This window comes from Macrotis lagotis, chromosome 2 (genome assembly GCF_037893015.1).
Source record: "Macrotis lagotis isolate mMagLag1 chromosome 2, bilby.v1.9.chrom.fasta, whole genome shotgun sequence".
Taxonomy (NCBI): Eukaryota; Metazoa; Chordata; class Mammalia; order Peramelemorphia; family Peramelidae; genus Macrotis; species Macrotis lagotis.
In genome coordinates, this window is record NC_133659.1 from 206,297,808 (window position 1) to 206,310,115 (window position 12,308).

A 12,308-nucleotide genomic window follows, 5' to 3' on the forward strand; every position below is an offset into this window, starting at 1 on the left:
GTTATTTGCTCAACATCACTAGTAAAGGAATGATTTTGCATTTGGTTCCTAAATGCAACATTTTCTCCTCTATTTGACAATAAATGGATGACTTATTAAATGCCTACTAAGTACCAGGAACTGTACTAAGTGCGAGAGATACAAAAAAGGCAAAAGCCGCCCTGGAGGAGCTCCAGTTTGTAAAGCACTTTCCAACTCAAAATTCATACTCCTATGAAGAATAATTCCATTCTATGGGCCTTAGAGCACCAATGCCTGAAACGTAGCAGTTGCTTAAATGTTTATTGACTGACAGTGGGCCTAAACTCAGTTTCTTCATGAATAAAATGTGGTGGGGAGTGGGGAAGAGACTAAGTTCCCTTCCATTTTAGTCCTCTATAAACCTATGATTCTAAATTCCTAAATAATTCTCTTCAATAGTTCCCTAGATCAAATAGGCATTTGTATGGACAGCTAGGTGGTACAATGAATATTGGGCTTGGATTAAGGAAGACTCATTTTCCAGAATTAAAATCTGGTCTAAGATACGCTCTAATTGGATGACCCTGGGCGAGTCACTTGACCCTGTTTGACTCAACTCCTCATCTGTAAAATGAGTTGAAGAAGGAAATAGCAAACCACTCCAGTATCTTTTGCCAAGAAAACTCCAACTGGGGTCATGAAGAGTCAGACATGACTAAACAACAACAAAAGACTGAGTATATCTCCTTATGGATTGATAATTCTTAAGTGGGTTCTTAAGGAAGGTGAGACTTTTTCAAAACTGAATGAGCAAATACTCAGCAAGTCAGGTTGCTAGGCAGCCATCTTCATGAGTTAAACACTTTTATTTACTCCTTGGGAAAGTGGTAATCAGTGCCCCTATTGACCTCTGGAAGGGAGGTCTTACTCATTCTAGGGTCTTCTCTTTATTTATTATTTCTCCTGTACATAACTTATTTTGCACATATTTGTTTGCATGTTGTCTTCCCTCTTGCTCAGTGAACTTTGAGATTTTTGGTTTTTAGTTATATGCCCAGTGCTTAGTAACTGTTTAATAAATGATTATTGATTGACTATTGGTTGTGAGCATTCACCTATTAGTACAGTAGGAGACTGTAGTATCTTCCCTTTAGCTCTCTTAAAAAGCTAAAGAAACTTCCATGCAGCCCTGCTGAAGGCAGGGGATTGGAAAAAATGACCTGACATTACCACTTGAAATCCATTTCCCTTGCTCATCTCTAGATCTTTGTGGCCAGTGAAAAAATGGTACAAAGTTAATGATGAAGGGGAAGAATCATAGATAACTATATTTACTCCCTGGTGGGAGCTGACACATCTGTCTAGTCTAGTGAAACCTGCAATTTCATTGTTTCAGGAACAAAACACTCCAGGAAAATACCTATCTCTTCCAACTGCTTCTTATTTACACAGCTACTTGTTGCCGCTCAGAATCCCTACTCTTGGTTTACTGTCTTCATGCTCTGAGCATTCTGGGACACAATTCATTTCCTTGCAGTAGGCACACCAAAGAAACCGATTCTTCTTTCCTTGATAGTTTTCTTACATCTGGTGCTTTAAAGAAAGAGAGAAGGAGGATCCTGGAGTGTGATCTCTGTTAGATTCCTCCTCCTTTACCTCCCCTACCCCAAGGCCAATGCTACCTTGAAATTAATCCCACAGCATGAATAATTGTAGCTGCATGCCACTTAATTCTGGATTCACGTGTATTATTGGGCTTGATGTGGGGGTGTCTGAATGATGTGTACCTCATTTGGCTCATATCCACATCCCAGCTGAGCTGGGAACTTCCAAAATCATCTAAACTCAATTTGCATCATGCTAACACATCAGGAAAACAACATGCATTAAAGTAAAACTTTCTTTAAAATTGGTCTAGAATTATGATTTCATTGGAATGTGATGGGTCTTTTGTGTGGACGTGCACTCTGCTGATGCAAATCTCCAACTGATCTGTAACAGTCTTAGAGAGTTGCCTGTGGGCACTGAATGATTAGGTATCTTACCCATGATCACAGTAGGAAGGTCAGAGGCAGGATTGTGAACCCCATTCTTCATTACCCAAAGATTATCTCCCTTTGTTCACTTTGCCAGAGAAGAAGGAAATAATCTCTACCCTTCCAATGGTGGTAGTGGCAGTGGGGGGGGGGGGGGGCGGGGATTGTAGTTTTATCCCTGAGTAAATAGTAAAAAAATCATCTTCTCTGAGATTCATGTTTTGGTTTTGGGAGGGTATGGCAAAGATAATTTAGGAGACCAGTCCGAAGTTTGCAGAATCTGGATCTCTGCTCTGAGCATCTGCTTCTCTTCATTGTCTTATTGCTAGCAAGAACTCCTCTCAGACCTCCTCAGCTTGGTCTTAACAGTTGACCAACAGGCAGCCCTTTCCTACCCTGGCTCAAATCCTCTTCTCCTTGTGATCCCCCTTCTTTGCTTCATCACCCTTGTAATATAAAATCATCCTGTGCAGCACACACAGTGTCATAGGAATAGGAGTCTTGGAATTTTCAATCAAACCTATCCTTGGGAACTAGGAAATGTGGCCATTTCCCTGGGTCATGCCCCTATTTCATTTTACATAATCAACTGAAATACACAATAAAGAGAGGAAATGCTTTTTACTACAGACAATTGGAACCAGTGAATAAAAAACAATAATAGCGATGATAGAAATGGATGCTTAAGAAGCATTTTTATTTGCCTTTGATATTGTTGCTGTTCAGTCATTTTTAAAGTCATATTTGAGGTTTTCTTGGCAAAGATATTGCAAAGGTTTGCCATTTCTTTCTCTAACTTATTTTACAAATGAGAAAAGTGAAGCAAATAGTTAAGAGACTTGTCCAGGGTCACACAGCTAATAAACTATTCTTTTTGCTATGCCATTTTATCTTTTCTAAAAATCTAAGGGAGTTTAGTAGTTGATTATCTTTTCTAAAGAGCTAATGGAGACTAATAGATAATTGTTAATAGAAAGTTAATGTCAGACATGAGGCCAGATTTGAACCCACGAAGATGAGTCTTTCTGAATCCAGGCTCAGTATTCCATCTACTATGCCACCTAACTGCCTGCCTTTGATGTACTTTCCATGATTCTTTATTTTATCCCACACCTTTACCCCACTTAAATCCCATCCCCAATTCCTCTCCAAAGACTGACTTTGATTTCTCAGTTTTATTCAGGCTGACTTGGAATGACTTTGAATTCCTTGAATTCTCTTTGACTGATGATAAGATAAGGAAGCTTTGTAGCCTCCCTGGCAAGTTGTGAAGTCATGGTGAAGAATAGAAGTGGTCATTGGATGAAGATTCTGCTATCAAGAATGGAACAAGGGAAGAATTCATGCTCAAATAATCAAGAGTTGACTTCTATAGGCCAGATGGTCCAGGCTCAAAAAACCACAATCAGTTCAGCAAACATTCATTAAGCCCCTATTATGAGCAAAACACTGGACTAGGTGATGTATTCTCTATGCTTTGCATGTATATCACATTGTGCAGTTTCACAAAACCATAGAGCTGATCTTAAGCAAATATAGTTTAGAGAAGAAGTCTAAGAAATCACTGAGTCCAGCTCCCTTGTTTTATAGAAAAGTAAACTGAGGCCCAGAGAGGTTATGAGATCATACAGGTACAGAGTAGAATCAGGTCACTGATTCAGTGACCTCAGCACCAAGTCATTACTACCTCTTATATGCTCCTCAAAACAACTCAGGGAAGTAGGCACTTGCAGGTACACATGGTAAACTGAGGATCAGAAAGGTGAAATATCTAGATGTGCCTCTTAGCTGAGTTTTTTGATTCTAAGTTTAGTACTGTTTCCATCACACAGACACAACACCTCCACTAAGCTGGCCTGGAAGAAAGCTGGGGGATGGGGCCTGAGAAAGATGAAGAGTGACGGAGCTAGAACTATTTGACTAATGAGGTCCCTGAGGGGGGTAGTGAAGGGCATCAGGCCCTCGTGCATGTCTTCAGTCAAGCGCCATGTGCAGGAATGTAGAATTATATCCTGCAATAGGTCAATTTTCATTCAGGCGGGTAGCAAAGGTCTTCTTAGTGCCTCTGTCATTAACCAATACATACACAGGTAATTTGCTCCACTCTCCTGATGCAAAGTTAAATGACTCATCATTATCTTATTAATGAAATCAGCCTCCAAAATTGAAGCTCAGCTGGCATTTCGCCACAGCAGTGCTTTCCAAAGGGGTCCAGTATGCAGCCCTCCTTTCTATTCTTCCCTCTCCCCTTTTTCCCCCTCTGGGAACAGTTCACATGTTCCCTTTTCTTCTTGGAGTTTGCATCCAGAGTAGTCTTGAGTTGAATTGAATTTCCCTTAAGTTAGTCTTAAGCCCCTGAAATACTGTCTTTGCAAAACTCATAGGCTGCTCTATGGACCCTGGCTATTCTCAGTAGAAAGTATACATTCCCATGTATACTGTAGGAAACCACTATAGTGTTTTAAGAATGGATCACCAGGAATAGGTAGACTGCTATGGGTCCTGTGATGGACTGCTTCATTTTAAGTTCTTCTTTAACCAGTGATACATGCATCAGGTACTATGAGGATATATGAAAGTCTAACACTCCATCTTGACTCACTCATCCAACTTGCATTCACTCTGGCAGATTGGGTTCTCAGAAAGATGGCTGCTATTTCAACTTCTAAGAGGAACAACTGTGGTTGTAAGCCTCCACCGATGTACTTTCTCTTAACAATCAGTCAGTAGATTTAATTGACTTCTTAGAAAAGGCATTTAGTCAAGTGGTTTTAATAATTTTTTGCCCAGAATTACTTTTTGGCCATTTCTAAACAATATTGACTATACTCTGGGATAGCCTCCTTATCCTTGTCCCATTAGAACTCAGAGTCTGATATTAGGACCCTAGATTCTGATAGGTGAGTTTTTTTTTATCTTGCCCAAAACCAGGTCACCATGTCACTTCCCAGACATTTCTAAGCCACCTTGCCATTTATCTACTCCCTTACCCATGTTTTCTAGCTTCCCTTTAAGTGTTGCCTTCCCCCATTAAAATGTGATCTCGTTGAGAGCAGGAATTGTTTTGTTTGTTTATATTTTTATACTTGGTGCTTAAAATAGTAAGCTAACCCTAGTAAGCTCTGCATGAATGTTTTCATTCATTCATTTCCACTAACTATTAGCCATTATTAGACTCTAGTAGCTCTTTACGAAACTCAGCAAATTCAATTAGTTGTTTATTTTTTTTTAGAAAAGTTAAAATGACTTAGTAAGAAGAATAGTTAGGAAACATTTCCCCCACCCCAACCCAAGACCTGGAGCCTTCTTTTCTACAAATATAATAAGATGGGGAATAGTGGGCACAAACTTAGGATAAAATGATACCAAAATGCATCTGTAGATAATTTACTTTGCCATGGCAATCCACAAGCCTGGATCAGCAGGGTTCAAAGTCCTTTCTTTTTCTGGAGAATATTGGTGAAGTTCACTTTGAGGTAGGTATTGATTGAATTACTTTGCTACTAGGATGGACCTAACAGGTCATGTTGTCCTGGCTAAATTTATCAGTTCCCTCCTGGCCTGGGATATGTAGTGTGCTCATCTAATGGATACTGTCCCTTGGAATTGGGGAGGTGGGTAGGAGGTCTAATCTTAATAGTACTGGATGAAGAGTTTTTTACATTTACTATCTAGTCCCAGGTCCACCATTAGATTACCAGGACTTTGGTCAAGTATTTTCTTTTTTTTCTAAGTCTGTTTATTTATCTATAAAATGAAGGTATCAGACTAGCTGACCTATAAGTTGTTTTCTTACATGAAGACTCATTACTATCTGTTTGGTTGTAAAGGACACAGATCAAAAACTTAAGAGCATTTATAGAACATATTACAAATAAATGAAAATGAGAAAGAAGGTACAGGAATGTTCCTCCTCCCCCTGCCCCCTTATGCCTGAGCAGTTACAGTATGAGTGCTGAATAGATGAATTTTTTTGATAACTTAAAGATAGGCTATAACCTATAATGGTGTCTGTTGATTTGAATTGAATTGAATTGGAAGGAATATTCACATCAATTATTCAGTTAGTGATGTTTAAAGGCTAAAGTGCATGTTGCCTCTTTAAGCAATACTTAATGGATCTATGATATGGATATTTTCTTTAGTTCCATTCCATTCTGTTAAACAGATAAATTGATAGATAGCACCCCTGCCTTGTCATTCTATGCAATTATTTTTTCCACAAATTTCTTATAAAAGATCTTCCTAATATTTTGAAGGCTTTATTTTAGGCATTTTTAATATTATATGGGTATCATTACAACATCAAGACTGATACCAACAATCAGTTCATTCTGATACAAGATCAGTTTCCCACTTTCCTGGTCATATATGTCCTTGATGATGTCTACTATTCTACTTTTACTCATGAGTCATAACTGGTAATGTACAAAAGCTGTTTATAATTCTGTTTTTCTATTGCCCTTCAGGTCACCTACACTTCTCTTTCTTCTTGAATTCTTGTGTTCTTTAATTTATAAAGCATTACCAAGAGGATATTGGTGTTAAAAATAATAGAAACTTATATGGAGTGGGATCTTTGGGATCATTGAAAGTGCTGCAAAATTTCCCCACATAAAATCTCATTGAATTTTTGATTCATTTTAACTGCAATTCATTGTCTTATATTTCTCTTTTTCCTTTTCAACACACATTTGTTGAGCTATAGAATACTATGGGGCCATTGAAATCCATGAAATCACATACGTGTGTGTGTGTGTGTGTGTGTGTTTGTGTGTATAGATATGTCTATATGCATATAAACAATTCATATATATTTATACACATACACAATGCACATATTCTATATATGTATTTTAACATACATACAGTTGTATATGCTTATCTTATTTTCTGGATAATATACATGCTTTATCCATTTTGTTTGTAAGCTGTGGATGACTAGACCATGGATGACCATGAAGCTCATTGTTCCAGAGCTGAATGCAATCAGCTAATGTCCTTCAGAAACAGAAGTATTTCAAAGACTTTTCTATCAATAAGGAATTCCTCCTTTATTTGAGACTTTGCACAAAAAATCCTAAATGACTCTAGTGAATAATTTTAGTGAATATGTCTCCTTTTTTGAGGTCTTGTTTGATAGTTATTCATGAGGTCATGTCTTTTATGGATTTGGAATCAGAGAATCTGGGCTCAAATCCCATCTCTCTCCCATTTATTATTTGTATGATCTTGGTAAAGTCATTTCATAGTACTATAAAATGAGGGCATTGAACTCAATGATGCCTAAAATATTTTCAAGCTCTTAAAACTGAATATTTTGTCATTTTAACATTTGCAAAGGGGAGACCTTGTTTGAGGGGAGCTTTTAAGGCTGGGTTGCATTCTACCAGGTTAAAGTCTTTTGATTTTTTAGGGGGCAGGAGTGTTAATTAATAGCAGTAAACCCAAGATCTTTTACTCCTTATATGGCTTTGTCACTTTAGTGGCTGTGAAGATGTGCTATTGAGAATTGTTTGTAAATCTCTGCATGTTCCCTTCTTATGTATTCATTGAGGATAACCTTAATACATGAATAAACTTTTCTTGTAAATATTTTAGGGAGATGAGAAAGCAGGTATTATGGGTTGGTATCTGCTAAAGTCTTCTCAGTCACTGTTTTTGTAATAGTACTGTCCATAATAATTTCTTTTTGTTCTTTGGTAATCTTTTCCTCTTTGAGATATCTTTAAAATATATCTGAATCCTTATAAAACTGTGTCACCTTCAGTATGGATCTCTTTATGTATTTGGCCAGGTCAGATTTCATCTTCTTAAGTGCTCCCTTCTACTTCCTCATATGGCAGAATATGGTCATGAGATGGCAAAGTCCAAATATGATATATTTTTTTTCTCCACCAAATCTGTTTTTTCTTCAGTGTAAGGATCTGCTGGAGAAAATTCCCTCTGTTACCACAAATCAGAAAGTATTTGTCAATTTAAATTCTTAGAGATTTATCTGCTAGCCATTTTGAATAGCAATTTGGAACTATGCTTCTCCTTCCTATCCAAGGCATTAAATTCTCATGTCCCTTGACATGACCACTAGGTCTATACTCCAAGGAGAGTAAAGAAAGGAAAAGAGTTACTTGGGGCACCTGGAAATTAAGTGACTTGCTTAATTAGGGTCACATAGCTGGCAGGTGTAGGAGTCAGTATTAGAAGCAAGGTCTTTCCTGACTCTAAGCTTGGCTCTCTATTTTCTACACCATTTCTCTCTTTCTGTTATTATTGATGACAATAGATTGCCAAAGAAGTAGTAGAAGATCTGTCCCATTTCATGTGTCTTTGTCACCCTCCTCTTTTCATTTACAAATACTCTTGAGTTGATTTGGCTTAGCTCAGGTTCCCATCGAGTTCTCTGTAACATTATTTTTCCCTCAAGTGCTTTTCTTTTTCTTTTTTGAAGAGATATTGCTCATAATCTTTTATCTTCCTCCATAATATTTGGATAATGAGTCTGTACTCTAAACTGATGTCATCCTTTCTGCTTGGCAAGGATCATGGAAGATGAATGGTTTGCTGGCTCTTATGAGGTAGCACCATAGATAGAGCAAAGGAGCTGAAATGAGGAAAGCCCCAAGTACAAATCTAGCCTCAGATATATACTGGACAAATTATTCAATCTCCATCTATGTCAGTTTTCTCAACAGTAAAATAGGGAAAATAACTGCACCTATCTCCCTAGGTTGTTGTGAGGATCCAATGAGATACTTGTAAATCACTCAGCACAGTGCCTGGCACATTGCAGACATTTAATAAATGTTTCCCTCCTAATAAATGAGTTAATTATCCTTTCATTTTACGACATTTTAAAAATGAGAAAATTGTTACTCAGAAAGGTTAAGTGATTGGAGCATTGTAAGGATGTCTTGGCTGAATTTGAAAATTTCAGGAAAGTGAATGAACTGATCCTTTTATAAGACACCATTGTAAGCTGTGGATGGCTAGACCACCTGCATATGTTTGACATCTTTTATTTCTTGATCCTTAGCCATATTTCTAAAAATGATTCCACCATCTTTTTCTGTGTCCATCTTTGTATTTAAGTCACTGTATATAAATCTAAGTGTTGACATAATGTGATGGATTTTGTCAAGTTCTTCATCAAATTTATGTATTTTTTCTCCTGAAGCTAATAATATTGCTGCAAAAACTGCAGTTATATTTATGGTGGTCTCCTTATACTCAACTGGAGCCTTGAAAAGTGAGACATGTCTATGTGTCCCATAAAAGGATGATTCTTGTTGCTTTGGGCACAGAATAAAGTCCACCAAAACTCCTTCATTCACCCTTCAGGAGAACCTATGGCTATCCCTCAATTTATCTGTAACTTCTTTACATCTTTTGGTTTCATTTATAGTGAAAATGTCAATATGGATGTGGGTTATTTTTTCCAGTAATGTATCAAATTGTTGTTGGTCATTGGCCAAAGATTATATATTAATAGTGCAAACCATGGAATCGCTATTTAAACACTCTACAAAATGATTTTTAGCTCCCTTTTTGTTTCTTTTCTGACATCCTGCTTGATAATGTATAGGTACTCAGAATTACTGGATTTTCTGGATAACTGAAACCCCATTTAAGCATGAAGATTTTAAAATTTTCCATTATTTTTGAAGGAAATTTTTTTTTATAAAATGTACCACATACTTCCTTGATTTATAATTTTAGACTATTTTTGGTTACTCAAGATTCCAAGATAACACAAGCACTAAATTATATAGTACAAATAGTGGTACCCATAAGAGAGGAAGTGGTGTATAGAACTGCTTGCCCCCTCAACTAAATGGTCCCAGAAATCTGTTTTCTTTTCTTTTTTTTTACATTTCCTTCCTTTATTTTCAACTCCCACTTCTCTGCTATTGCAGGACTTTTAAAGTTCATTGGGGAAGCCAGATAACTAAGTCTGTTAAATCAGCAATCTTAATTTTCTACTCAACACTAAGTCAATAGATCTTGGCCTGAGGATATAAAGGTACTTTCACATATCTCCAGCAAAGTAAACACATGGGCACTGTGATAGCTAGTATTCTCTTTGCCTCTTAATTCCAAGTTCACAGTTGGGTTTAGAAGTTTGAGGTCCAGGGTATCTGAGGTCTAGTCTCATGGGGTATTGTTATATGGAAGAGTTGTGACAGGAATTCAGAACTGCTGGATAACTTTAGGTAGTACTGGGTTCAAGTCTCACATGTAATAATTATTAACCTTGTGATTCTGAGCAAGTCATAACCTCTATTCACCTCAGTCCATCTCCTAAGACTTCTCTCCTAAATCATAGAAGGATGTTTTCTGCTTGGTGAAGGGAATTTTCACAATGCGAGTTTCCTATGAAGATAAAAATATTATTCTTTTCAAATATCTTTGTTGAAGGAGGAGAAAATAAAAGGATTTACAAAGGTGAGAATGGGAACATTTTGTAGAGGAGTTATTCTAGACTCCAGACTGACTGAGTTAAAGTTTTGAGATAAAGAACTAATTTTTTAAAATTTAAATTTATTTTTATTAAAGATATTATTTGAGTTTTACATTTTCCCCCCAATTTTGCTTCCCTCCCCCTCCCCCCCACAGAAAGCACTCTGTCAGTCTTTACTTTGTTTCCATGTTGTACCTTGATCCAATTGGGTGTGATGAGAGAGAAATCATGTCCTTAAAGAGAAGAGAAGTCTTAAGAGGTAACAAGATCAGACAGTAAGCTATCTGTTTTTTTCCTAAATTAAAGGGAATAGTCCTTGCACTTTGTTCAAACTCCACAGCTCCTTATCTGGATACAGATGGCAACTCTCCTTTGCAGACAGCCCAAAATTGTTCCTGATTGTTGCACTGATGGAATGAGCAAGTCCTTCAAGGTTGAACATCACTTCCATGTTGCTGTTAGGGTGTACAGTGTTTTTCTGGTTCTGCTCATCTCACTCAGCATTAGTTCATGCAGATCCCTCCCGGTTTCCCTGAAATCCCATCCCTCCTGGTTTCTAATAGAACAATAGTGTTCCATGACATACATACACCACAGTTTGCTAAGCCATTCCCCAATTGAAGGACATTTCCTGGATTTCCAATTCTTTGCCACCACAAACAGGGCTGCTATAAATATTTTTGTACAAGTAATGTTTTTACCCTTTTCCCTCATCTCTTTAGGGTATAGACCCCGTAGTGGTATTGCTGGGTCAAAGGGTATGCACATTTTTCTTGCCCTTTGGGCATAGTTCCAAATAGCTCTCCAGAAGGGTTGGATGAGTTCACAGCTCCACTAACAGTATAAAAGTGTCACAGATTTCCCACATCCCTTCCAACAATGATCATCATCCTTCCTGGTCATACTGGCTAATCTGAGAGGTGTGAGGTGGTACCTCAGAGAAGCTTTAATTTGCATTTCTCTAATAATTAATGATTTGGAGCATTTTTTGATATGGCTATGGATTACTTTGATCTCCTCATCTGTAAATTGCCTTTGCATATCCTTTGACAATTTGTCAATTGGGGAATGGCTTTTTGTTTTAAAAATATGACTCAGTTCTCTGTATATTTTAGAAATGAGTCCTTTGTCAGAATCATTAGTTGTAAAGATTGTTTCCCAATTTACTACATTTCTTTTGATCTTGGTTACATTGGTTTTATCTGTGCAAAAGCTTTTTAATTTAATGTAATCGAAATCATCTAATTGGTTTTTGGTGATGCTCTCCAACTCTTCCTTAGTCATAAACTGTTCCCCTTTCCATAGATCTGACAGGTAGACTAGTCCTTGATCTTCTAATTTTCTTATAGTATTGTCTATGTCCTGTAACCATTTGGATCTTATCTTGGTAAAGGGTGTGAGGTGTTAGTCTAATCTAAGTTTCTTCCATACTAACTTCCAATTTTCCCAGCAATTTTTATCAAAGAGGGAGTTTTTATCCCAATGGCCAGACTCTTTGGGTTTATCAAACAGCAGATTACTATAATCATCTCCTGCTTTTACACCTAGTCTATTCCACTGGTCCACCACTCTATTTCTTAGCCAATACCAAACAGTTTTGATGACTGATGCTTTATAATATAATTTTAGATCGGGTAGGGCTAAGCCACCTTCTTTTGCATTTTTTTTTCATTAAGCTCCTGGCAATTCTTGACTTTTTATTTCTCCATATGAATTTACTTACAATTTTTTCTAACTCATTAAAGTAATTTTTTGGAATTTTGATTGGTAGGGCACTAAACAGATAGTTTAGTTTTGGTAGAATTGTCATTTTTATTATATTAGCTCTACTTATCCATGAGCAGTTGATATTT